Consider the following 27,653-nt stretch of genomic DNA (forward strand, 5'->3'; position numbering starts at 1 on the left):
CCAGCATTTTATTTGAAGACAGCAATGCCTGTATTGATTACAAGATGAAATAGCATTGCAATACAATATATTATTTAAAAACTGTACAGTACTATATGAAATAAAATCCCTAAATGTCTTTTTTCTATTACACATTTACATCGGTTTTTCATATTTTGTCTTCTGGAATGTCTAACTGATTGTAAGATTTTTCTTGTTCCAGTTTAGATTTTGTGCCTTGTAGAATTTCCAATAAAGACTTCTTCTGGAAAATATTTTCCTGTTTTGTTTTATGACTTTGAGCACTTCTGTACAGTCATTCTGAGTACAATATTTGTTAAAATGTTCTTTGAACTAAATATCTTGTAATTGAGTTTTATTTTATTTAAAGCCTGGGGTGATTCTTGAAACTTACTTTAGTGAAACATTTACCCAACAGCAATTCATAAATATGCTATAAGCTAATGATAAAACATGCTATAATTTTATTTTACTTTTGTCATTTTATGCTTAGAATGTATAATATACATTTGTCTTGCTAAATCCAGTACCCTTAAATCTAATAATCTTATCACATGTACTTTCAGAGGATGCAAAAGAAAAAAATATCTTGAAGCAAAAAAGACTTTAAAAGTCCTTCTGCCACTATAGTTTATACTAACAATGTGAATCAGAATCATGTTTTAATGACCAATAGCTTTGATGTTAGTTTTTGGAATGATTGTGAGATTAGCTCTTTGTGATCCTAAGGAAAAATCAGGTAGCAAAACACTTGTAGAATTTTGTTGATATGAGGGGACAAAGTCTTTAAAGGATTGTTTGATTGATTTATTTTACTTTGAATTGTAGGGGGAATGAACACTTTACACTATTTGAATAGGATAGCCTGATATACTTTTAGAATGTGAATACTAGTATATTGATATCAAGATATAAATATAGCAGAAAACATGTAAGCATGGATACATCCAGAATGGCAAGAATAGCAGGCAATAACACTAATTGTTTTCACTGGATTTTATTATTGCAACTGTGCAATAGGTAAGGAGTCTGTTGTGTTAAATTAATTTCAGGTGATAAAGAAAATGACAACATGCATGGGGATAAGAAAAGACTTTGGTCAATGTTAACTACTAATAGCATTGAAGAGGTAGATGTACCACAGGCATATTTATAGGGCCTGGTGGTACCAATTGTATATAAGGAAACAAACAATGTTAATTATAGGCTGTTAGCAAAACTCTTACTGCAGTTACTCAGGATATAGGTAGAACCATTATTATAATGGTATTCAGCCCATCCATTTACTAGCCTTGAGACTTTTCACAGGATATTCCTGCAGTTACATACAGTAGGCACAGGATGTATTGCTGTCAGATCTCACCCAGACAAACTTCATGTTACACCTTTACAGTTCTAAATTATTTATTATTACCTTTAGTATAATTGGTGAGAGGTTTCTCCAAAGTTTTCATTTACTCGGTCATTCTCCTGAAAAGGCAGCTGTACTAGGATTGCCTATATCACTGCTTGTGTGGAAGGAGGTAGCTTGGGACAGGATGGAGTCAAAGTCAAATTAGAAAATAACTTTATTTCCAAACCTGCCAAACATAAACACTCTTCTGCAAAATTACCAGTACATACCTTCATAACAGTGTTGAGTTAAAAGAAGGTCACTGTTTTGGTGAGCCGGTGCATCTCAATCTAAGTAAAAACAAATAACCACAGGATAGATGCTCTTTTGCAACAACTCTACTCTAGATTTGATATACTGTACCTTATCCTTCTTCCAGGGGGAAGAGGTTCAAACAAGGGAAAAGCTATAGTAAGTGAGAGTGGGCAGTGATAGTCTTTAGAGATTTTGGATTTAAATATGTTGCATTTATAAATTCAACAGATTGTACATGACGGACAGTTTTTTTTTCTCACTTTAGTGGCTAAGTTCCCAAACCAAACCAGACTATGACAGAAAGTTAACATGCTCTCACCTGTCACCCTGTGGAAATGGAACATGGCTTTCTGAGACACTCCAGACTTTCTGAGCTGCCTGAGAAAATGTTTGTACCCTCTCCACTATCTGATAATTAATCACAATGGGTTGTAATTCATTGCTGTCACATCTGGAATCAAAGATTACCTATTTGGTTTTACTTATATTGAGTTGCACCAGCTCACCGAAGCAATGACCTTCTTCCTGTACAGAGATTCATAGTTTTTTTTTGTTATTAGCCCTGCCAGGGTAGCATTATCTGCAAACTTGATTAATTTCACAGATTCAGCAGTAGATTCACAGTTATTAGCATACAAGAAGTACAGACTTGGTGAGAGACAGCAGCCTTGGGGGGCACCCGTGTTTCAAAACCGTCTATAAGCGCTTCTGATGTACAGTACTTTGACCTCCTACCTACTGCCCCAGAGGGTGATCTTCTTGACATTAATGCCATCCCTCCTGAATTTTATTTGACTGTTTGGCCCCATTTAAGTCCATTTTCCCTTGAAGTGATACATCCTGACATACAGAGAGCTTTTAATGTCAGATATCTCTTTTATTGAGAAAAGACTAAAAAAACACACTTTGAGTTATTCCCCCCTTTTCTCAGACATCAGGCTGTACAGTATATGAAGGGAGAACTGCAGTCCCCATTTCTAAAGACCTTTTATTAATTCTTGGTAACAAAATGAATTTCCTGACGTTATCACAAGATTTACAAATTCTAAATTAAGCACAAAATCGTGAACTTTTAAAAAAGGACTATATGGCCCTCATTGCTGTCGCAAACCACTGGTCTAACCACAGGCGATAGTGAGAGCTTGTGCAAATTGTGACGTGAAGTGGCCCTTCTTGCTCTCTAATCACTGTAATGACCAATGTAATGCGATGTATAAGCAAATAAGTACAGGTTGCGGAGCAGGCATTTCACCACAGAAATGTTCCAGCGTGATCCGCATGAAGATTTAATAAGTAAGTTGTATTTGTTGGCAAAATAGTCTCAAAGTCAAGAGCAATTTTTCTACTGGATTAAAGAGATGTATTCAAAGCCTGCTTGCTTAAATGTAAAAAGGCCGCTTCACGGAAGTGGATGTTTTGTTGCCTTATTCTGAATCTCAGAATGTGGCATTGCGCATACCTGAAAATGTTGTCTACTTTGTGATGTTAAAGGCAGATTCTGCATGTTACTGTGTGCATTTTACTTTCATTGTGATTTGAAATGCACTTACCAATGCTTAGCAATTCTTTCTAACCCTGAAATACAAGAAGAGTGTTGCAGTTCCCTTTTAAGGTGCTATTTCGTCAACATGATCATACAGGTTTTATGTACAGGCACCTTGCATATATCATTCACCTCCTCCTCCACATCCTACTGTACAGTATGTGCAGCTATTGCCTTCCCTCTGCCATTCTTTCATATACCAAGAAGACTTCTTTTCTAATCTCTTCACACCTTTGGAGAAATACAGTGATTTACACCGTAGCAGATGATTTCAACATACTTATAAAGAGGGAGCTCTGGATGCATGGCATTGTGTGGTGTAGGAGGATTGTGAAGCTCTCTTGCTAATACTGTCAAATCCTTACTGCATGGCTCAGATCTTCTACCACAACTGCCTAATTTTATTTTTTTGGGGATCTTTGGCAGAAAACGCAGAGGGAGATTATATTGGTGTGTGGGGGGGGGGGTGTCTTTTCATGCTTACTCTACTTTAAAAACAAATTATCCTTATTGTGTTCCATTTTTTTTATTTCTGTAGCTACTTTTTTATTTAAAAAAGGAAGTTTCTTATTGACTTATAGAACCAGTACTTCGAGTAAACTATTGTGCTCCAATGTTTTTGGCTCCTCACATGTGTGATATATTTATTCATTATTGTATGTGTATTTACAGTTCATGACTCGCAATAATTATATATTTTTTTCCATATCAATTAGAAGCACGCATAATATAACTGCTTTACTATTTATAGATTGCAAAATTTACAGGGCAAGTAGCTCAGTATTTGCATTTCATTTAAAAAACAATCACAGATTTTATATATGTATTTATAATATTACAATACAATGAAAACCATTTACCCCTTTCACATTTTAAAACAATGGTATCGATTTGAATATCTTGAACACTCTGCCTGAATTGTTGAGAACATTAGGTACAGTATGTTTTCTATATTTCTAATAAATAGACATAGGGCATTTTCTTAAATTATTACAAGTATTTCTCTTTGATATTTCAATATGTGTGAAAGAAAAGTATTAGGAATTCATGCAGTAATATTTTTGCTTATATGTAAACTACAAAACGTCCACCTGTAAATTATTTAACTATTTAAATTATTTTTTAGAATGTTATCAATTACATTTTATTATTATAGAACACAATAGTTTTCTTAAAATGTCTCATAGTTCCACTATAAAAACATCGGATATTTTGTGTGGAAAACTTTACTGGACAGATTTAAACTCTAAAAAATGTTGCTTAGAGAAAAAAAAATACGTGTGGGGCATGCTTCAGTGCTATACATTTAATTAAAGGATTTCACGTATGATAAACTGTGACAGTGCTTTTTACCAGGAATTCCAGTGATACTTTAGCTTTGTCTGTCTTAGTCTAAATCCATTGTAGGAATTATTGCAACTGGTTCAATAATTCAGATTAGTACTCATGTTTATTAATGCTCTACATCTGTGCAAACAACATGTCAAGCAGAGAGTTTATTGTAATTGCCTGAGCAAACAAAACCTGAAAGAAGCAATTTCCAGTTACAATGTGCTATGACAAGTAATGAGGTAATTGGCATTCTGTCCTGATTACATCCTCCTTTCTTTTCATCATTTCTATATTGTGTGTGATAGTTATTTTTATAAGAAATGAAGGTGTTGGATAATATGGCTCGCTATTGGGAAGGTTAGTGATTAAAGATAATCATCATTTTCTCCTGGAGATCTTATTAGTTTTTAACATTATTTATTCATACATGTAGGATGTCATTCCATTGTTCTGTTAGTGGTACAGGTGAATGTTAATCTATGTTTTGGAAAGTGATTTTTGAGACAGGGCTCTTGCTCTCCAGGCATGTTAAGATGGTAAACTCTGAGAAAATAATTCATTTTGTAATTTGGCAGAAATTACAAGGAAAAATTCTAAATGAAAATGACTACTGACAGAAATCAGAATAACATGTATTAGTGTTCATTTAAAAAAGTTATTCCTTAATTGAATTTTAATTGAATTGGCATTTTGTTAGGCACTCTCTTTTCATAATAGAGTCTTATATTCACTTGTTTAGAGTTTCTGAAAGAGCAGTTCATAGAGTATGTATACATTTCTGACACTTCAAACAGGATTATATCATTGTGGTAATCAAAAAAGCATGACATACAATATCTCTAGGGTACAAGAATGTTACTGCACAGTATATAATGCCTATTTTAGTTGATCATAATAGCACAGTCTTAGTTCTCCACTACAAAACAGGAGTATTAGTTTCATTACAAGCAAAGCTTTGCTTGATCAAGCAAAGTTTGCCTTTACTGTTAATGCATATATGGTATGCAGTTTATATTAATAAAGTAGTATTTAAGATTAGAGGTCACCCTGGAAACCAGATTGAGTTCTGCAGAAAAGAACAATTCCTATTAAAAAATGCACTGGACATATCACAAAAAAATATAATATATCACAAAAAAACAAACTGAACAGCATCTGATTTACTGTTCTATTATGATGTCACAAAAGATGGCCTAAAATGTGGTAATTGTAAGAATATATTAAGGAGACAATTTTACCTGTGTTTTAATAATATATTTGTAGCCTTCTGTTAATACTTTATCTTTCTTGTTGATGATCTACTACTTCTCACAGACCAAAAGAAGACTCCACAGCTGAAACGTTGTGTTTTTTTCTTCTCTTTTCAGCATGGAATAAACCTATTACTTGTTCCTAACTCAAAGACATTCAGGTTAGGGTTGATTGATTACTCCAAATTGTCAGTTTCCAAAGAGTGACCATTCAGAGGGATTTCATACTGCAAGATGAGCCCATCTCGTAAGTATAGATTATGGGAGCAACAAACAGAAATAAAATCATATGATTTCAATCTATTAAATCATTATTTCTTGAAGAGTTATAATGGCAATGGCTAAAGATTGTCTATAAATGTAAATAAAGTAAGTTTTGATTTGATTAAATTAAATTAAGCTACTTCAGCTATTTAGTTAATTAGTGGAATGATTAATCTTTACTATACTTTACTATACTATTACTTACCAATTTTATGGTATACAAAAATCACACTACATTCTCCATTTTGAATATTTTGGAAAGGAACAAAGAGCTTGTATCTATGGAATTAAGAAAATCAGTTTTGTTAAGGTGATATTTGATTTCATATAATGTTACACTTAATGAATGCTACTATTTTGGTATGTGAACTGAAAATGAAAATTGAAAAGTGAATAACATACAGTTACTAAAGTATATTAGTGATATTTGTAGTTCAGTCAGTGAAAGGTGGATGCCTGTCTATTGCACTGCTTTTACAGTTAATTGGATAAAAGATAAAAAAAACAGTTCAAAAACCATATAAATACTGTTTGTGATTAAATTGTTTTAGTTTTTAAGACCTTTCAGTTAGTCAGGGTTTTACTTTTTTAGTATTGTCATGGGAGATCTGTCCACTCTTTATAGGGTCAGAAATTTAGACAGAATTAATATGGATTATTCCTATGCTTTTTTAAAATAATCTTAATAAAAACAAAGATACATGCTAATACTCATAGTTGTGACTTTGAATTATAGGGCTAATCCCAGGCAGAAATGTGCTCAGTGGACAATTGCTTGAATGTTGAAACACACCCAGGAGTTCATTGTACTTAGACTAGTCCAAAATAATTAAAATAGTATTAACCAAAAGCAGAGGTGTGGAAGGAAGGAACTCGGAGAAGGTCAGCCATAGCAAAGTACATGGTGTCATTTGGGACATCGTGCTGCACAGACTCAAAGAGATATTCTTGTGTCGGGCCTTGAACTGAATAAGAGAATTTTGTTCCCAGTCCTCTGGGAGCTAGTGGAGTCTAGACAGAACAAGAGCAATCCTTGCAAAAAACGTTCTACTATGAGCCAAAACATCTCCCTTTCAGTCGCATATTAGAAAAGACATTATCTGGAAGACAGGCCAGTCAGACTAGTGTAACTGAATCTACAATTATCAAATGGTTGTGGAGATTTTAACATTTGCCACAACTTTGGCATGTGTGAGACAGCACTGTTTTATGTACTGTATAAACATTAAAGAGCTTTCTGAAAGCAAAATTATTTTGGTTAAAAATGCTGAGACTTGTTTTAGGTTCAGAAATATAATGGACTGTTTAGCTAGGTGATGACGTAAGATTGTCGTGATGACAGTAGGTCATGTCATTCATCTTGTTAATTTGTTTTATAGTAGTTTAATGATCCTTCTGTCCTCAATTGTGTAAATCATATTCATGGAAACTGATTGATCCTTTTCTTGATAGTAAGAAAATATTGGTGCATTTCTATCTGTCCATTTTAGACTTTTGAACATTGTTTTTATATTATTGTGTACTCACTACAGTCAGTACAAAGTGTTCAATCACTACCCATGCACATCTTTACAGTTATATAGTTACAGTACCAAAGATGGGTGTTGTTTCTCCCTGTGTCTCTAGTTAGTCAGAATGCAGTTCTGTTAGTAGGCTTGAGGGTGAGTTTAAGAACAAGGCAAAGGTAGTGGACTTTATTGTAATTGGGGAAGACATTGATAAGCTAATGGAGCTTGATTTCTTTTAGCTATGTAAAGAGCAAACATCTACTGTATGTTGTTTCTGGGTAATCACGCTCACAGTTTAGTCCTTACTTCCTGCTTTCATTACATATCTTAGGGCACTAAGTGCCTTTCATACAGTAACAAATACTGATTATTGTTGTAAATAGTGTATGTCCTAAGTTGTAATAGAATGTGAGGGCTGTGGCTAGTTCAATTACTTGTATATCTCAAAGGACATAATGCCCAAGTTTTGTGAAGTCTCATATGCAGAGACTATATATAACTATAATTTCCCTTGTTTCAGTTTGGGTTGTTAAGGAAAAATAGATTTTTTTTACATGTGTCTCAAGGTGCCACCTTTTTCTCCTTCCAGGTGGTGTTCATCTAAGTTCAACACATGGGGGTCATGTTTGTCTCATGTAGGGAATGTGTAACCCACCTTCATTTTCTGTCTTACTAAAAGGAAGTTATTTGTGTCTGTGTATCTCAAGATCTTGTTGGTTACTTCCTGTTCCCACTGGGCTTTCAGAATCCATCTAAGATGCCTTCCTTAAAAGCTTCTGAGCTGGATCTCTCATTTTTACTTTGTACAGCAGGACTGAGCTGATGTTGGATCTGTAAAATTTTACTTTAATCATGGTATGAAGAATTGTAAATTTCCAATCTGATGCTGAGATTAAATACTACATGATACTACAGGGCCTTACAGAACTTTTTTCTTGATATATAGCTGTCTACTGAGATGGAACTGCTGATATTTGAAGTTGTTCACCTTCTTGGACTCCTGTGCTTCTTGCACCTTTTTTTTTCAGCTTCATGAGTTTGGTTTTGTTTGAGTGGATCCTAAGTCTTACAGTTCATTCTTACAATTTTCTTTTGCCCATCCTACTGGGAGTGAGAAAGGAGGTTGATGTCATTGACAAAATCTGATTTCAGGGCATGCTGTGAGTCCCCATACAAATCTCAATAGCTGCCCAACCTAATGATTGTTCTAATATAAACCAAATGACAATGATCTGATCTATGCACTTCTATCTTCTACTCATAAAACCAGCATGTCCTTTTCTCTGGTAACTTTTTTGTCATCTTCTTATGACAAGGGCATTAATTCATACATTTTCAACTATCACTCTTTGTGAGATTTCATTTCTTTGGAAGTTTCCTAAAATGGACACACTATACTGTACATACAGTAAATGAGTGCTACACTCATTTCAGTTCTTGAATGAAAGAAATGACTTTGACACTGCACATTTCACTTCTTTCATCCATTCTATCCATTCATCAATCGATATATAAAATTCCTTTTGTCTATGATGCTGTTGTACATTATTTTTGTCCTTATTATTTCTAAATCATGTAATTGTACCAGATGAATGCTGAAATGTCTAACTGTAATGCTGGTTGCAATTTTATGAATATTGGATTTACAGACCAGAATTTGTACCTTTAGCTGGTTATCCAGAAAAACAAATGGACACATGTTATGCCACGACATATACCCTATCACTCTAGACAACAAGGATTTTTTTTTAATCTGTAATGTATAAATGTAATATACTACAATTTATTCCTAAACTGTTAATTGTTTCTTTTCATCAGAATATTGTCTTCATGCCTGTTGTGCTTGCCCTCTTCCTTTAAATCAAAAGGCATGTTGTGTCGTGTAACCAATTTATGTCAGCAGAAATTGAAATATAGATTTGAACGGCATGTTGTAAATTGAAATAGTTTCAATAAAATGGTAAAAGATAATATTTCACTTATTGGTGAAAGATAATAATACTGAAAGACAACTTCAACAGAACGTTTTTAGATCTGCAGTATGAGCTACAGGAAACTTACAGTATTTGGTACAGAGTATTGTTTACAGCTACAAGAGAGAAAGCTGCTGGCTTAAGGACATACTTCACATAAGAATGTAAAACAATTAAGCATATCACTAAAGACATAAACCATAAATATACCTTAACATGACATTACATGTTTCATGTAACAGGTTGTACTTCTTTCTTTATATACTCACAAGGGTTGAGATTTGGAAGCTGAAAATTGTATATTTTGCTCATTCATCTTCACTCCACCCCTAACTATCTTATTAGACAAACTCATCACCCATGTCCTAAGCATACATTTTAAACATTGGAAATCCATTGTTTAGAGTATCTATATTCCTTTTTTGTAGCAAACAGTTAAAATTACAACCAGAGTAGCTCAGAAAGTTAAGATATTTAAGAAATGATATGTGTACAGTACATAGTGTTTACTTACCTTAATATATGTTCTAATATAATTGGAATGTTCAGATACTTAACATTAAAACCCTTAGCATTTAGACATTTTGTAGGAAAGGATGCACAACAGAGTGGTTAAGATGGACATGCTGAGGCTCCTCTTTTGAATAGTGATGTAGTACATAACGGTACTACTGCTGTGGTGCTTTAGGTGAACACACATTTAATTTTGACTAATCATTATAAAGTATTTAAGGTGTAATCTTCCCCTAAGTTTAGGCAAGTAGCACATTTAATATATCTTAACATAATTTATCAACAATCCTCACCTTTTTCCATAGTTCATCTTTACTGGTATAAGGAGGGCCCACTGGGCCTCAGTCACACTTAACAAACTTCCTCATCATAGTCTGCAGTATATTCTAAAAGTCAGCAGTATGTTATAAAACAGGAGTATGTACTGTACACTCATACTGAGAGAGACTCATCACTTGATTTGCTTGCAGGCCAGGTTTACTTCCAGTTGCTTCTTCTAATTTCTTTTTGATGTCTCAGCTTCGAATGGTGTTCAAGAGAATTGGACATTGTTGTTGACATCAGGTACATGGATGTGTGTTAATTAACACTGGCCTCCTGGAATATTAGTTATTATTTATATTTGATATTAGTTATATTAATACATTACCTACAGTAATAGCGGGTCAGTTCACAATCACTAACAATTACAGTTGTAACATGTTGAAGGGTCAGACCCACTTCTTCTTAATAAGCATCTGTGGAGATACAGGACCAATCTGGTGCTCTCACAAAGTGTGAAATCAGATGTCTGTCCCTTTGGTTCAATGATTTCTTGCAGTCTGAATTGTGCTTCCATTTGGTGTGTGTGTGTGTGTGTGTTTTTTTTTTCCCTCCAGCTATTGTCTGCAATCCCTCTAGGCTTTCTGAATTGACACATTACCCAGGTCTGCTGTTGCCTTGAGCAGTGCACCTGCATCAAAATTAAGTCCCTTGTGAGGTCACTTATATCATCCTTCTTTCCCAGAGTATAGGAAGGAATAAGACTGGTCTGGTACTACTTTACAATATTCAGAAATCAAGGACTACCCTAGAGCGTACCATTCTGTATTACTTTGAAAGAGCATTTATAATTATATATATACTGTATATATTTAAACATGCAACACAGACTTTTACAAAGCTAGATAGTTTAAATGTCATATAATGTGAAACTACATCCTGTCATCTCTACTCCTTTGAGTGTAATTGCACCATGTCCATTCCCCTTCCATTTGGAAAAGCAGTGGCAATTACAGAAATACAATGTACCTTACATTTGCTTGCTGGGTATAAAATGTATATACTAATTCGCAATAAAATGTAACAGCTGTCAGTGTATTTTCTGCTCTGTTACTTCAATAAATTGGAACTCTGAGTGGGGAAAAATGGGAATATTGCATTATACACTTCCTCCAATGAGTGCTTCTCTTGCAAACACAATTTATTTTTTTAGACTAAAAAATATGGGTAGTCATTACAGATTCCGGATAAATATTCATGCTTCAAGTTTCTGATATATTGCCCTCACTTTGGAGAAGGGGCTCGCCTTTTTCTTAAAACATAAAAGTAAAATGAAACAGACGCATGACTCGAATTTAAAGTTTATATTGGGCATTCAAAAATAAAATGTCTTACATTTTAACATCCTCTTTTATTTTATTTTTATTATTGTTATCATGAATGTTAATGCTGCTGTGGGTTTTTGGAATGTGGGTAATTTCTCCAAGATTAATGTCGATTCCAGTATTTCATGAATAGTTTAAGATACTGTACCTTTTACTTCTGTAACTATGGTTGCTAGAGGGGGAGGGGTGTGGGATCTTTCCTGATAATTAGCCTTTCATGCTCTCTGAAATCAACCTGAACTAGTTATTTTGGCTACAATATTGTGTGCTCCTTTTGCTGTGGCTCCCAGAAGGTTCAAGTGCTGAAAATCTAGCTGCAAGCTTCTAGGACTGTTGCTTTGTGTTGCTAATTATCCCACTGCATAATTATTAATATCGAGCAGAAACAGGAAGGAAAGCACACCAAACAGTTGAGAAGGCTCTGTTTCAAGCAGGAAACGAGCCTCACATTAATAAAATGTGCCCGTGCCATTATCGCTTTAGATAGGAGTGTTCCTTGTTAAGGATCATTTATTAACTGAGATCATCTTTTAGTTCGCCTTGGGGTAATGACTAATGTCAATGGCAAATTTCACAGTTGTCTAGAGAAATGAATTAAATTTGCAATAAAAAGGCCCTTTGGCTTGTTGTACATGTTCATTTATTGGAGTTGTTGAACTAGGAGAACTGTAAAGCAACCAAGAACATTGGCTTAATTTTCCTTATGTGCAACGCTGACCTTTTTTTGCTCGTTATTGGAAAAAAAATCACCTGCTATAGACTGGAAAACTATATTACGACATTCTGAAATGCAAATGAGACATTGGACATTTACTGTAGCTATTGCTGTGAATGTTACATTAAAAACCACTCTGTGCCATGTATTATGTTTTTTATCCAACATCTGCATGCGTGAGACATGAATTAAAAAAATGTGCTCAGAAGTATTTTCTAATTCCCACATTCGGATATATTGGTGTATGCAATACTGTACATCCATATAATGCCCACCTGCCTGGCACCATTCATGTAAAATGAACAGAACTGGACAGGACAGCAACACATCTTTTTCCAAAGTGCCTGTCAGGGGACTCTCATTGGATGACTTTGACAGCTTCAGAAAGGGAGAAAATTAGGAACATTTTTCTATAAGGCCAAAATAACATACGTGGATTTTTTTCCTATATGAAGTGTTCTATATTATTGTCATAAGCTGACATTTCTGGGGAAGATTAAGGTCGATATTAAATAGACACACATTTTAAATGTTGAATTTGCAAGTATTAATTTGGTAGAGATTTTAGAAAAAGGACAGCAATAATGTTGTCAATACTCAAAGTCAGAGAATAAAACCTCTATAAGGTGTACTTTACCATTGACATTGTATGACATTGACAACAGCTGTCTTTTTTCCTTCCGAATATTCCTTATTCTAGCATCATTAAATAAACATTCAAAATGAAAATTAACTGAATTTATGATATCTGGAATGGAATGGTTAAAATTTGGCCACCCTTTTGAATCTGAATGAAGGCTCTTTCTGTATTCGCTACATGTTCAAACATGTATACCTTTTTCTTGTGCCTAAAATACTGTAACACTCTAAAATCATAAATCAAATGAAAAACATTTTTGAAATAATGCAGTGTACCCTTAGTAAAATGAAGTGAAGTTGACCAGTGTACTGTACTTTTACTGGACAAGCTGAATGTGATGTAGCAAGCTGGCCATGAATTTTTGCTCCAGGCAACATCTCCAAACATTTGCTGTTCAGGGCATCAAGAAGCAAAATTCATCAGCCTGTGTGTGTAGCCCAGTGTGAACTCTTCCTGTTTCTTACAGATATTGTTGCACATTAACTATTTATAGATGGTAAAAGTGATATGGGGGTGTTGGGCTTGCATGCACAGCAGGGAGCCGTCACACGCATTTTGGTATCTGACCTTACCTTAAAAGAGTAATTTATACCATCTGCACTTTCCCGTTATTCCTTTTCTTAGTGTTGTACATTTATTCTGTGCCATTATCTGCTGTTGTTTCTGTTTAGGATATCTTTTACACTAAATGCATTAAAAAGTCCTCTCAAGAAATGTAAAGAGGACATGAATCAGCATGACACAAAATGAACTTGTCACTATGGTGCAATGTTCGTGTGTTTCCCCTTTGTTACTGATCAGCTAAAACAGTAAAATAGCACAGCAATTAAATTCCAGCAGAAAACAAAAATAGCTTTTAGTTCAGTCACTTGAAAATGAAAGAGCAGAAGTATTTCACTGGTTTAAACTTTTCCTTTATTGTCTTTTTCCGTGATGTGCCATTAATGTGCTGACTTTTACAATAGCTCTGATTGCACCTCAACAAACAACTATTATGTGCTTCATGTTATTTTTAAAAATGCTTTAACAGTGTTACATACATCTGTGTACAGTATCTTTTAAGATTTTAAAAAAATCTCAATACTGTATTAACAAATTGGTTTGAAGAATGTCTTCAGACATTTTGCATACTTTTATTTTCTTACTGTAGTTTTTCTTCTTCTTTAAATCTTGTTTTAAAATACAAGATCATTTTTTTAGGCTTTTATTAGGTTTGAGGAACAGGTTTTGTTAATCACTTTTGATTGCCAAACATGGATTCACTACAACACTTTTCTTTGGATACACATGTATAGATTACTGTACCTTGAGATGCTTGGATCTTGCTTTTGAAAAATAGGTTAAATCAATCTAAATAAAAGGTTGTGAAATGAGAAATGTATTTTCTTTCACCTTACCTAGGTTGTATTAATAATAAAGTTATTATTGAAAACCCTAGTGGAGGGAATTTTTAGTGCTTATAGTACTGTATATATACATTGTTACTGTTGATTTTATGTTAGATGTTCATGAACTTTGCAAAACAGCATGTTCTAAATAAATCCGATCAAAAAAAAAAACAAGCAGCTGTCTGTTTGTGAATGATTGCTTACTCTTTAAAAAAACTATACATGATATTTTCGTGTTATCACTTAAGGACCCACTAAAGTCTTCATACCATGCTATTTAATTAAAAAGAAAGGGTACATGGGAGAACACAGGTCTCTGAAAGTAGTTTTGTAAAATGTAATTAAATGAAAATGTGATTAACTTTCTTTGATGTGTAATATTTAAAGCTCATGAAAATTCTGAATAACTGTTGTCTCAAAAAATAAGTTGAAGCATATTTCACTCTTTTGCATCTTATTTTCAAATATAAACCAGAATTTTAGATCCAAACACCTTAGGCTAAAAGTATGCGTGTTAAGATGATTTAATTGCCCCACAATTTTTCCTGTCAAAAACGCAACTTGCAACTCTGATGAGACTGATGAGACTGCAAGAGCTAATTAGCATGCTTGTTAGAGGGCATTAAGTGTTGGCATAGTACTGTCAATTGAAATAAAAGCCTTAGATGTGTGCACACTATTCGTTAGTTGGTGTAGACCTCACTGGACAAAAATACACATTCAAAAACTTGGGCCACAACATTTTTACAGTAAAGCTAAATGCTTGTGTCCAAAGATTTCATTCTTGGATTATGAGATTATGATAATAATTATGGTGTACAGTGTAAGGCTTTTCCACATTAACAGTAGTATTTTTATACCCTAAATAAATGTTTGTTTTTTAAATTAAAACATGCCCAATATTTTAAAAACATTACATCCAAAATGCTGTTGCCTTATAGCAGAACATACCTTATTATATTTTCAGGTTTTTATCTTTAAATGTAGTTCTTTGTAATGTGCATTTTCTTTAGTGTTATTTTTCTTTATAAGTCTATAGGTTTTGGTTTAGGCATTGCAGTATGACAAATTTGTAGTTTTCATGTTTCTAATGTTCTGAATCACAGAGTTCCAAAGAGTGCCTTATCATTTAGTATGACAGACCTCTGCATCTGTAGATTATAATAAGTCTTTCATTAGAATAGCAGCTCAAATTTTGTAAAGGGCATACTGCCTTTCAGTTTTAACATCATGCCAGTAATCTTTCACTGGCAAGAAAAGGTTGCCACAGGCTGTTATTGCTGCCATGTATTAAGTAAACAATGAAAGAGAGCTATAGTTTATCCACTTAGTATTGTGAATTCAGAAAGAATAATGTTGTGAATTCCCTGAACGAACAAGATTTTATTAATCTGAGTCTAATGTACATTTGAAAAACTGTCAGTGCTTTTTTGTCTCAACCATTAACATGGTATATAGGCCTTATTTCAAGTATGAATACTTTTGTGAGTGACAACATGAGTGTAATTTTATACACAATTCATTACATTCCTACCTTCAAATTTCTTAGCCATAGTTCACTTCCTGAGGTTGGGAGGGCTTGGTCTGCAATTTTGTCCTTCCACCACCAGATGTCGGTTAGATACAAACCTCTTTTTACACCAATCTTTGATTTAATCCCTGCCACTCAAGATACTCCTTGGGTATATTTGTCAAGATTATGATTCAGAAAATTTAAATGTACATTACTGATTATGTACAGTAGATGAAAACATATATAGTGTGTGTATTAACTTTAGATATAATGTACATGCTCACACGTATGCTTATATGTCGAAACCTTAATGACCTAAATACTGTAGGTTGTGTTTGAAAAGGATTGCAAATCTGTCAGTCTTTTATGAAAAGAGTATTGGAACTTAGTTTCCAAAGAAAATCAGATGTTTCTAAATAATAACAATTACATCATTAGTTTAACCATCCAGTTTAAAGCTGATGATAATTCAAAATTAATACAAATGACAAGGTTCTAAAGCTTTATTTCTGCTAAACTTTGAAAAGTGGAATTAATTTTCTTTCAGCATTTCTACTGTGATATTCTAAAGTTAGTTCATCCCATTCTCCTTCATAATAGATGAAGTTCAAAGGTTTTCTGATGGGGAATAAAGAATGCTTTTGTCATCTGGCCAGATTGGAGTAAATAAGCACTCCTTATTCCACTCTTATTAAATCATATAAATTCTGTTGCTTATCTTGTGGCATTATCAGCACTTTTACTACTTCCCTTTCAAAATAAATCCTTAAGTAGCTCACCAAAATGTTACTTGCTTCACATAAGCCTTATGAAAGAAATATAATGTCTCATGATTTGATTTTTTTAAATCATTTTCTTGGAAATTGCCCACTCCTGTAAAGAAACATTCTCTTTGTGGATTAAAAAATAGGATAATACACAGTACACAGTGTATACTGTGTAAAAAATACACAGTCCACAATGTTTACACATCATAATGAGGCTGAAGTGAAGACATAGAAAACGTGAAGTTGAGGTCTAATTTTCTCAGGTCTATTTGATGAAATATTACCTAAGCATAAACTAAGAAAAATATATGCTGCACTATTTATTGTATTACATGCCAAATACATACTATGTTCCTTGAGGAACTGCAATTTGTATCCTTTGGGAAAAATCTTGCAAATGAAAAGCTAAAACATAACTGAAAACTACACTTTATCGGAGGATGATCAACCCAGCCATACAGATGGAGACATACTGGATTTTCAAGACATCCATTCTCAAAAATTATTCATTACTGTTTGCTTGTCTCTAAACCACTATACTGCAAACTACAACAAGAAAAACACCATTACATTTTTGTTGTACAGATTTTAATGTCAATTCTAGCCTCAGTCTAGTTATTTCCAAAACTGAAGGGTCAAGGCGTCAGATGAGACAAAAATGTGCCTAAATCAGATTCTTGTGTTGTGGCTGCAGTTGTATATAAAGCTAAGAGAGGGATTTGCACATCATACTGTAGGTAGATGGGAGTCCTCCATAGCTCTTCTGGTCATGGGTGATATTTTCCCTGTTTATTGGTTACGATTTAAATATGTATTTATGCTGAGTAGAGTCAGCAGAAATTGAGTTTAAAAACTTCTGGGAGAACAAGGGCATTGATCACAAGTTGAGTCTCACACCACCTCCCTCTTTTTTGCTTTGAGCTGTAATTTGTTAAGATAGCAGTTCTGAATTATTAAACAGTTATAAGTATAAATAATTCACCAATCAACAAATAAAGTGACAGCCCATTAATCAGTCTCTGTACATGTACATTTGTGTCACTCTGTTGCCGAGGTCATGGTGAAAGCCCTGCTGAGGTCTGCACACTTCCAGCATCTCACATTCAGATCAGAAAAGATTATACACATAATATGAACTGATTAGATTCCACAGCCTGGAGGTCATAATGAAAACAATGGCACTGAATTATTTTGCAGATCACACTGAATCTTTTTTTTTCCCTTTAAACCACAGGTAAGGAGGATACTGTCCTTGTTCTGGTAGTAGTAATATAAAGGCGAATGTCAGAATATTAGATACAATTTGTAAAATATTCAATATAAATACATAGTCAAAGACTTTGGAGCAATGAATCATCATATGATGTGCAGAATACTGTATTCTGCTCGCACGAAGCAAATTGCATACAAATGTTTACAAGTGCTTTTGTTTTCCTTGGTGGAATTGTGTTTTGCTCTTTGTTAGTTTTCAACATGCTCCATTATGTACTGCACCCAAAACTGTGCTACAGTTTCATTGCACGGTGGGGGTAAAGTTGAAACATTAAACAAAGTTTAATTTATAAGCATTCATACTATTAAGTAGTTTTTGTTTAATTGAAGCCATTTCCTGGTTGATACACTGTATTCTGGGACATGATAATGCTTAACTTATTCTGACTTGGTATCAGCACAATTCCTCAGACACTGAAATCATAATTTGTTATGTTCAGTGGTCTGCATGCATTACATCATTGTTCATTGAAACAAATCATTTACAGTGTATTGTTTAAATAAATGGCTTTGTAAATTTTGGGAAAATCAAATAAAGTATCCATAAACACCATGCAAATGGTTAAGACTAACAATCCGATATAATCAGATCTGTCACTCATCTCATTGGCCTAGATTTAGTTGATGATCTTTATACAGCAATGCCAACAAAAAACAAACTAGTAGCACTAAAAAACACATGCACATGGTAAAATGACAAAAACAACTAGCCACTTACAGATTCAGTATTATTTTAAAAATGTTACTCATAAGCCCTTAGTTCACCATGTGAATATCTTCACGTACTCTGTGTCTTTCTCTTTAAGGCAGGAACATTCAAATTTGATCCTTGGAAAGAAGTAAAGGACCAAGTGAACACTTTAGTCAATGAAAGGACATGAAAAGAAAAAACTCCTGATTGGACATAATTGTAGTCTGTCACTGTTCTGCAGATGGGGGTACTGACTACATAACCACTTCTCTTGTACTGCTAATGAGAAGGAAGCAACAGGGTACTGATTGATCCCTGACTACTTTGCAATCTGACCCCTTCTACTGTAAGTCATTAAATTTAAACAAAATACAGCAGCGCTGATCACTGTTGCTCAAGGGATTAGTTTTAAGGAGAATAACGCCTGTGGATAGCATTATAATATGCATTATCTGTGCTGCTGATTGTGTTTTGTAACTTTTATACCCCTGTTGATCTTGTGGGAAAATGTTTTTACAGGCAAATTTGGCACTGGGAATTTTGACTTTTTGGTGTGAAACTTTTACCAAACACTTAACTGTGACATCCAGGAACTTTGGAAAACAAATGAAGCTTTCTTAAAATTTTTAAACGATTGTGAGGGAGCAAAATTTCTGATTTAATACCTGAGCTTACTTTTGGGAATCTTTTCGGGAGGGCAGGTTGCAAGATAAAGTGAAACAGTTCGTGCACCAGAATTACTAAACAGGAGGACATTCTTACTGATTAGAATGATTACATCATATTTTATATGTAAGAAAAAAAGTATTTTCAAATACAAAGCCAGACTGATTTTCATAACAAAACACTTTTCTTATAAATAAACATAATTAAAATGCATATATTGATTACCAGGTTGATATTGTCTGTAAATATTCATTTTAATCCTGTTTATTAATAAGAGGAAAATGTAGTATTCATAAATACTGTATGTATTTCACTTTGCACAGTATTAATACTTATTTTGGGCTTAGACAAGTAAATTATACTGAGTTAAATGTCAATGTTATTTACAGACTAATTTAAAATCCCTGATGTATACATTAAAATCAGATGTGTAATGTTCCATATGGTTTGAAATGATTTAATCAATTTAACTGAATCCAAAATATTGAGGAATTCCCCAAAATAGTGTAACAAAGCAAATGACAGAAATCAGTAATGCACAGGTTGTTATAATGGATATTGTTAATTGTAAATTTTAAAACTGTAAGATGCATTATGGAATTTCAAGTATGTTTTCTAAGTTCCTCTGACTTATTTCTTTTTGGTTTTTGTATAAAGCTGTTTGTGCATAAGTTCATTTCAACTCAATTCAGTTTTGTAAATATGTAACAAATGCATACCAATGGAAAGCAAATCTTTGCTATAATCAGCAAAGATAAGGTGATAGAGAAAACAGTAATATTTATCACTTCACATTATATGACAACCCCTAAGTGTGATTTATGATTTAGTACCATATAGTATTAGAACCTTTTCCTGTGTTTTCCTAACTTGGACAGTACCAACTACATTATTTACCAGATTGGAAACCTAAAATGAAACAGTGGCTTGTCGCACATCTGTTGTTTTCAGTACCACTAATAGGTACAATGCTTTGCTTTGAACTAAAACAGGACAAAAAGAACAGCAAGCAATAAAAGGTAGATGTGAACTGATTCCGTGTTTTCATAAAAAAGAACTAAATTAAAATTATGAGAAAGCTTTTGAAAGCAAATTTGAAGTTCAATGGCTAACAATAAATATTTAACCTTAATAACATTTGACAATAATGCAAAACTAGGGCAGAGCAGCTAGGCTTGAAGTTCACGAGAATAATGCTATAATATATATCAATATGTACCGTATACATACAGGTAAATGAACACACATTTTCTATCAATTAGTATGATTTTTTCCAAAACATTTAACGTCTTGTTTAATCAGCTGTGATTTGTCAAAGCTCTCAAATCAGGTACCACACTGAAACTAGCTTTCTGTTGTAAACATGACACTTTGTACACCTTCTTCAACAATTTATCAACATTAATTCATCACAGACACTTAAATCAAAGTGGAACAATTATACCTTGGCACCACTGGCCTTTAGGATGTTGCTACAATATCCATTTAAAAAGCAACACACTGGATTCCGCTGATAATTAAAAAAGCTAATTTCAAAGCTTTTTTCATAATTTGCTCACAGTGTTCTGGAAGTAACTGGACACTTTTGAAGGTGAAAATATTGTAAGATCCATGCACTTATTAAATACAACTGGGGAAAATTAATGACATTTTATGTACGTTTTTTGAGGTAGAAAAAAGGAGACCTATGCACAGGGGTACAAAGCTCTGAAAACCATCCTGTTAATGTAATGGATTATTACAAGGCACCAATTCCAGAGCCTTCTCAAATCGTGTGCAATGTGCACAAAGCAAATCATCTCAATAAAAATGACTGCAATACATTTCCTATATATTCTCTCATTAAGGTAGACTCATGAGTGTTTACAACTTATGTCAAGACAGGCTAGGAAAGACAACTGGGAGGAAGTTGGAGTCTTCTAGTGAGAATGAAGAATTCCTGTGTTGGCGAATTGCACTCAGGCCATGCAGTAGGCATTGAGAGAGCAGCTGCACTATGCTCATGTCTGAAATGGCGAAGGTTCACCAGATCCCAAAAGCGGCTGCTTCTAAACTCACTTCCTGCAGCAGTTGGCAGGCTGTGCTGGTCAGCTGGGACTGTGGAAAGTGGAGAGGGAAAGGAGCCGGCGCGTTGTAATTTGCCTCTGATTGATGAAGGGATGGAAATTATGGACGCTCACATCTCTGCTACTATACCAATTCTCCATCAGTCCCCTCTTTTCCAATCTCAGAAAGGGAATATGTAAATGAATAGAGATGAATGGAGAGACAGACATGTGGATGGATACATATAGGGTTAGGAGACTGCATTAGAAAAATAGATAGATGGTCTGTCTACATATTTAGGTAAATGGTTTGCCTAACCATTTCTGGACCTTGTAGTGAAAGAAAATAACAACCGAAGCCAATGTAGGCTTGGTTATTGTTTTGAACTTTGTTTTAGAGAATAAACAATATATTTTTCCTTGTTTAAAAATGATTTTTTTACCCACAGGATTGTAAACTTGTAGTTTTTTTTTCTATTTGGTTTCACCATTCAGGGCAGTAAGATCTATTTCTTCTCATTCAGCTCTCACCTTTTTATGCTATACGATCAGAGTAGAAAAATGACTTTTTCTGCATTAATAATACAGATTACTGGTATTCAGAAACATAATGAAGCAAATCCTATTTTGGATGTTTATAATTGTTAACGAAAGAAATAGAATTAGTGATTTCAGTGCGATGTTAACTCATAACCCAATAATATGAGATCAACTACCCACATAAAACAAAACACAAAACAAATCAACATATACTGTAGAAGTATAAAACAGCCAGCTCTTTTTACTTAAGATTATTATATTATGTTGCCCCTAACGAAAGAAAATCATTGTGCTTGAGACATCATTAGCGCATTGGTGGGTACAGACAAGCAGTACAGTAAATGTGTTTAGAATGTCTTGGTTAAAGGTTTGACACCTAGGTGAAACCAAGGAAAGGTGAAACAGGAGTTGCTGAGCTGGGGTGGAATGAGAAGGGTGGACTGCTGAGCAATGATCGTTGGGTGACTGGTATTATAGTGACGTGGAAGCAGGAAACTGATAGAAAATGGGAGTGGCTGCCTTCCACTTGAGCTCTTGTTCTAAACTCAAACAATTATTATGTCAAGTAAAAATAATTTGATTCATTTAAATACTAATATTGGGCTTTGTATGTCGTGCATCCTTTAAAGGAAGATTTAAAAAGCCACACCTATTATTTCTTTATCTATTTTTTTTTCTTTATCTAGTCCATTTTTTGTAGTACTGTATATGGGAAGGATCTTGTACCCAGAGTGCAGGATGTTAAATGTTAAAGGGGTCAATGCTTTACTTCTTGTTGAAAAACGTCTCTTCCTTTTGTATTTAGTTTGCTATTCATTGAAATTGAACTCTAAAACAATTTAGAATTTCATCTGGTTTTAAGGTGACACTATTACAGAATGTAGACTTCCTATTGTAGGCTGTTCCACCCTGTGAGCTCATACAATATCAACTACTGTATATGACAGAAAAAAAACCCAACTATATGACAGAATAGCCTGTAAAAATATAACCCTTTTTTGTCGATTCATTTCTGAAATTTTTGAATGGATCTTCAGATACATTTTGTTAACAGCTTAGTAAGGTAAAGTTCTGTAAAATGGTTGCTGTTGGTTCTTTCAGTGCTCCTTCTCATTGGGAAGAGTATTTCGAGTCCCTATCTAGTTTTGGAATAGCAGAGATAAATTATATGAAGTAAAAGTTATGCCTGAAGCAAAGTTCAGGTTAAACCTATATTTAAAGAAAACTTGATCACATGTCTCAGTGATGGATGACAAATGTCACAAGGTTTGACAGCTGCCTTGAGAAATGAGTCCCCAAATATGGCTAACATACTGATTAAGTTCATCATGAGATTCAGACAATATGGAAGTGGTCAGTCTAGAGTGACGATAAACTCTGTATTCAAAAGGACACTTTGAGACAGGATGGGATTTTTAGAAGTGCCCATAGATTGAAAGATATTAATATACAAACTCAGCATTAAGGAAAAAAAGAAAGTAAAAAAATTGTGCTTGACGCTCTTGTGCATTCAAAATTGTAATACTGATCAGCTATTCAATATAAAGCCTAACCCAAAATGATGCTTTCTAACAGATTAGTAACACTGTAATAATTGTAACAGTAAAATCAGATGTTCACATGGTCTAATCATTAGCCATAAAATGTGAACAGCTGAATAGTATTACATGTTTATTGGACTCGGGAGTTAAAAATGATATTTAGCTTTGCAAAAGCATAATGCTGAATTTGCACATTGCTGTCTTTCAGTTTGAGGTCAATTTATAAATCCTATCCTGTCTTGAAATATCAGGGTGAGTCCAGAGTTATATGATCTCACCAGGTCAGTTCACTGCGTTTTGGTTATAAAATATCCCTTAAGAATGGCATATCTACATTGTGCATTTGAAGGGAAAGCTCAACAGCAATAAAATGGAATTTGGGATTACAAAAAACATCTTAACACATAAAGCTAGAGAAGTTCACATGTCCCTGAATTCAGTGTGATGCACTAATGTACAGTAAGTGACCCAAGAAATGCAGTTTATTGAAAGTTACACAGTTACTGACTGCAAATGAACATACCGTGCAGTGGATTTTGGATGACAAAAATGCTGAATAAACAAACTATTTCTCAGGGTGTCATGTCACTTTATTTTACATCAAGTATGACAATATTAATACACACAGATGTCTGTCAAATTGAAATTGTATCTTTATTTTCTTCAGACCCTGCTTAAAGATGTTTGTATTTCAGACAATACATCACCACTTCTGATTCAGTTTTATTATATGAAATTTCAGCCTTTTATAGATAGGTATTCCTTAAAATGACTGCAACTCTCTTACTAATTTAATCATCCAATATCAGTGTTTATTAAATAGTGTTAATTTCACTTGGAATAATTCTTCAATTCAGCAGTGATCTTTTACAGTCAGATTCACTCTTTAGTTTGATAATGTGAACAAAATTGATTAAATATGAATCATTAGAATCCATAATGTCTATTATATTATTGTTATAAAGCCCTTTTACGTTGTTTAATAAATTCTAGATAGGCTTTCTAGATTTTTCATTTCTTAATGCATCCCTTACTGTTGCTTTAAACTTAATAGCCTGCTACTGTGTTTTTTTCCTCTGTGTTTTGTTTACTAGAAACTTCTTCTTCCTCCATATTCTGTTTCCAATACCAGCAGTTTCTAGGTCTGCAATCTGTTTTAATGAAAACCAGTATAATTCTATTTAGTTTCCTTATAATACATGTTATTTAAAATAATGAATATGATAAGGGTTGAATACTCCAAACTGAGTTCTTCACTGGAAAAAAATGTATTCCCCGAAGTCTGACACAGACATCTCTCTTCTGACCACATAATTGTTAAATTGTGCGTGCCGAATGACTGCAGGACATTCTGTCCCTTTTCCAGCAGGTTATCAGGGAAACTTGCCTCAGAACATTGTGGTGTTTGTGTATCCTTTAGGTTAGGAAACTCAAAGGTCAATAGTTGCCAAAAGCACTTTCTCTAAGTAACTACCTCTTTTCCCAAGCTCCATAACCTGGCTCAGCAATGATCCTTATCTTCCTCCTGCTGGAACTGGTAATTACAAGCATTCACTTCCATTGCTTGAATCAGCTTTAAACTGCCACAAAGAAAAGTTAGTTTATTTAATAGTTGTAGGTAATTTTTGGAACAATAAATCAGAATGATTAACTGTGTTTCAAATCAAATGTCCACTAATTAAGAGCATTTCCCTCATTTTTGATGCACTTAGCATTATTGACATGATTCTACTGTAGCTTTTGTCACAATTTAAGAGGATGTTCTAAAGATTATTTAGACAGCAGAATGCCCAGATAAGAAATATACAGTATAACACCCTAGTGTGATTGATTTATGGAACCAGGAGTCCTTTCAGTTATTTAGTTTTGTGTGTTTGGCTGTACTCTGATTAAGGCAGTTTAATATTTCTAACAAATATTTTGTTTACCCTAATGAAACGAAGCAGCGTGCATCAAATTAGTGTATTGCATCATATAATTAAAAGTGCATTAAAGTAACAGGAGTCAAGGTCTCTGCAGTTTAATTTAAAATGATGTTGCAGAGCACACAAGTTGATGCAAACACATTAATAAGCAATGGGCTGAGAAAGAAAGTGACTGTGGGGACGGTGGGGGATTTCAAGTTTTTCATTATTGTTGTACGTTTTCCACTGTGATATTACAGCATCAGGTGCATGCTTTTATGTCTAACAAATAATGAAAGAGAAAATATAAATTGCAGCAAACCTCTGATGGTTTTGAGACTGGAATCCTGGTACATATGGTGTAGTCCAAATGCTTTGTGCCTTATGGTGAAGAAAAGTGAGCAATTTAATTGTTTTCTTATTGCAAAAATTTTTTTCTTCTGTAAATAACAAACAGATTCTTTTTTATTAAACCTTGTTAATACAGGTATGGTGCTATTTGTTGCATGTTTATGATTAACCAAGCTGACGTTCCTTTTGTATAAATAAAACCTAACAATATTGAATGGAAGAATATTATAAAAAAAACAAGGGAAACTGTCTTTCACCTGTCTTGGCTGTAATACTGGATTAAACTCTAACCCACTGTTTTCAGACCAAGACCACCTGTGTTCTAAATTAGATCCCATGGTTGCACAATGGATCACATAACCAAGAATACTATATAAAAAGAGTGCCATATTAGTTCAGACCCTTTGCTCTTGACACAGAAGTAAAATGGCACAGCATTTGTATTTTGTGATTGGAATTTTTTATTTTAAATAACAATAGCAATTAATAGCAAACTTTTAAAAACAAGGATTGCAAATTGATGAATGTTTCATGTTCACATACTATATATGTCATGAGCAATTTATTGACAGGTTTTGGATATTGCACACTTATTAACGTGTTGTATAATAATTATAAAATATATATGTGTGAAAGGTACAAATAAGTCAATATAGTTCCATTGAAGAGTGTGGACATTCTTATACCCAGGTAAAATTTACTCACAAATGTTTTTACTACCTAAAGTACCTAAACTACTTCCATTATACAGACTGGGTTGAAGAATAATACTTTTTAAGTTTGGTAGTAAGTTACTGTACATCCTGAAAAAAAATTCTTAATAGTTTACAGACACATACATCACTTTTTGATAGAAGCAAAGAGTTTTTTTAGTTTTAAAGCAGTAAGTAATGTTGATGTGATTTTTGTCCTTTAAAATGGACAGATTGCTTCCAGAGAGAACCTTAGCAGTTTAAGGAGTATGTCATGTTTTACTGCAGTACAAGGTAAATTGTACAGTTTCCATTAATCTTGTAACCCGATAGAGCAAAATTGCTGGCCAAGCTGTTGAATGTCTAAGCAGGGGGTGTGCATGTGATTTATTATCAAATGCATTAAATGTTTCAGAGCCATTACAATGGACAGTTAAGGACACTCCTTTCCTTTCAAATGATGAATGTAAACCTGAGCATCATCCTTTGGTGGTGTATAATTTACAAAATTATTAAATGAAAGTAAAAAGAATACATTTGAATGAAAAAAGTTAAACTTTATTATAATTTGAGAATGATCATATTCAAACATATAAATATAAAGTGTGAAGTGTCAGAATGGCTTTATTTGTTTCATAACACAGATAAACTGATTACAGACTTGCAAAATACGAAAGAAAATCTTGAATTGAGATACTGTAGTAAGAAGTAAAAGACAATTAGTACACTAGGGAAGTTAAAGTGCATTAATAACCACAAATGAAAAAAAACAACTTTATAACAAAACAATATTAGTATTATACATACTGTACATGTATATATAAAAAGATAAAAGGGTGATATGATTTTTTTTACAACTGTGAAGTAAGAATCAGCGAATGAGCAAGACAACCCTTTCACTGTAAGACTACTTCTAAACTACCTGTTGCACATTTTTATATAAATATTTCCCAATTTAACTGAGATGTAAATACCAACAATAAAAGAATGCTACCTAAACACTGAAATGAATGTGTCGCAGAGTATTTTCTTTTTTTTCCATAGTAAACTATATAATTTTCCTTCCTGAGTGTGGGGGTGCTTTATTTTAGGCCAAGTAATCCATCCATTGTGGTGTATTTCTTCATCTGTATCAATTCATTGAACACATGTTGCCCTAAGGTCTGTAACTGAGCTGGGCTTTTCTCATCCTTCAGCCTTGCTCTTTGCTGATGGGCTCTGCACATGGCAGCGAGACAGACTCTTCCTGGT

At 33.7% G+C, this 27,653-nt stretch overlaps 1 long non-coding RNA gene across 1 annotated transcript in view; it reads left to right on the forward strand.

Moving 5' to 3' along the window:
* LOC138223129 (uncharacterized) overlaps window positions 1–27,653 on the forward strand; it is a 48,407-nt gene extending 20,754 nt beyond the window's left edge. The window contains exon 3 of the long non-coding RNA XR_011181640.1: window positions 27,599–27,653. This is a non-coding gene — a long non-coding RNA (uncharacterized lncRNA). The remainder of the gene's footprint in view (window positions 1–27,598) is intronic.

Source organism: Lepisosteus oculatus, chromosome 15 (genome assembly GCF_040954835.1).
Source record: "Lepisosteus oculatus isolate fLepOcu1 chromosome 15, fLepOcu1.hap2, whole genome shotgun sequence".
In the NCBI taxonomy this organism is placed as follows: domain Eukaryota; kingdom Metazoa; phylum Chordata; class Actinopteri; order Semionotiformes; family Lepisosteidae; genus Lepisosteus; species Lepisosteus oculatus.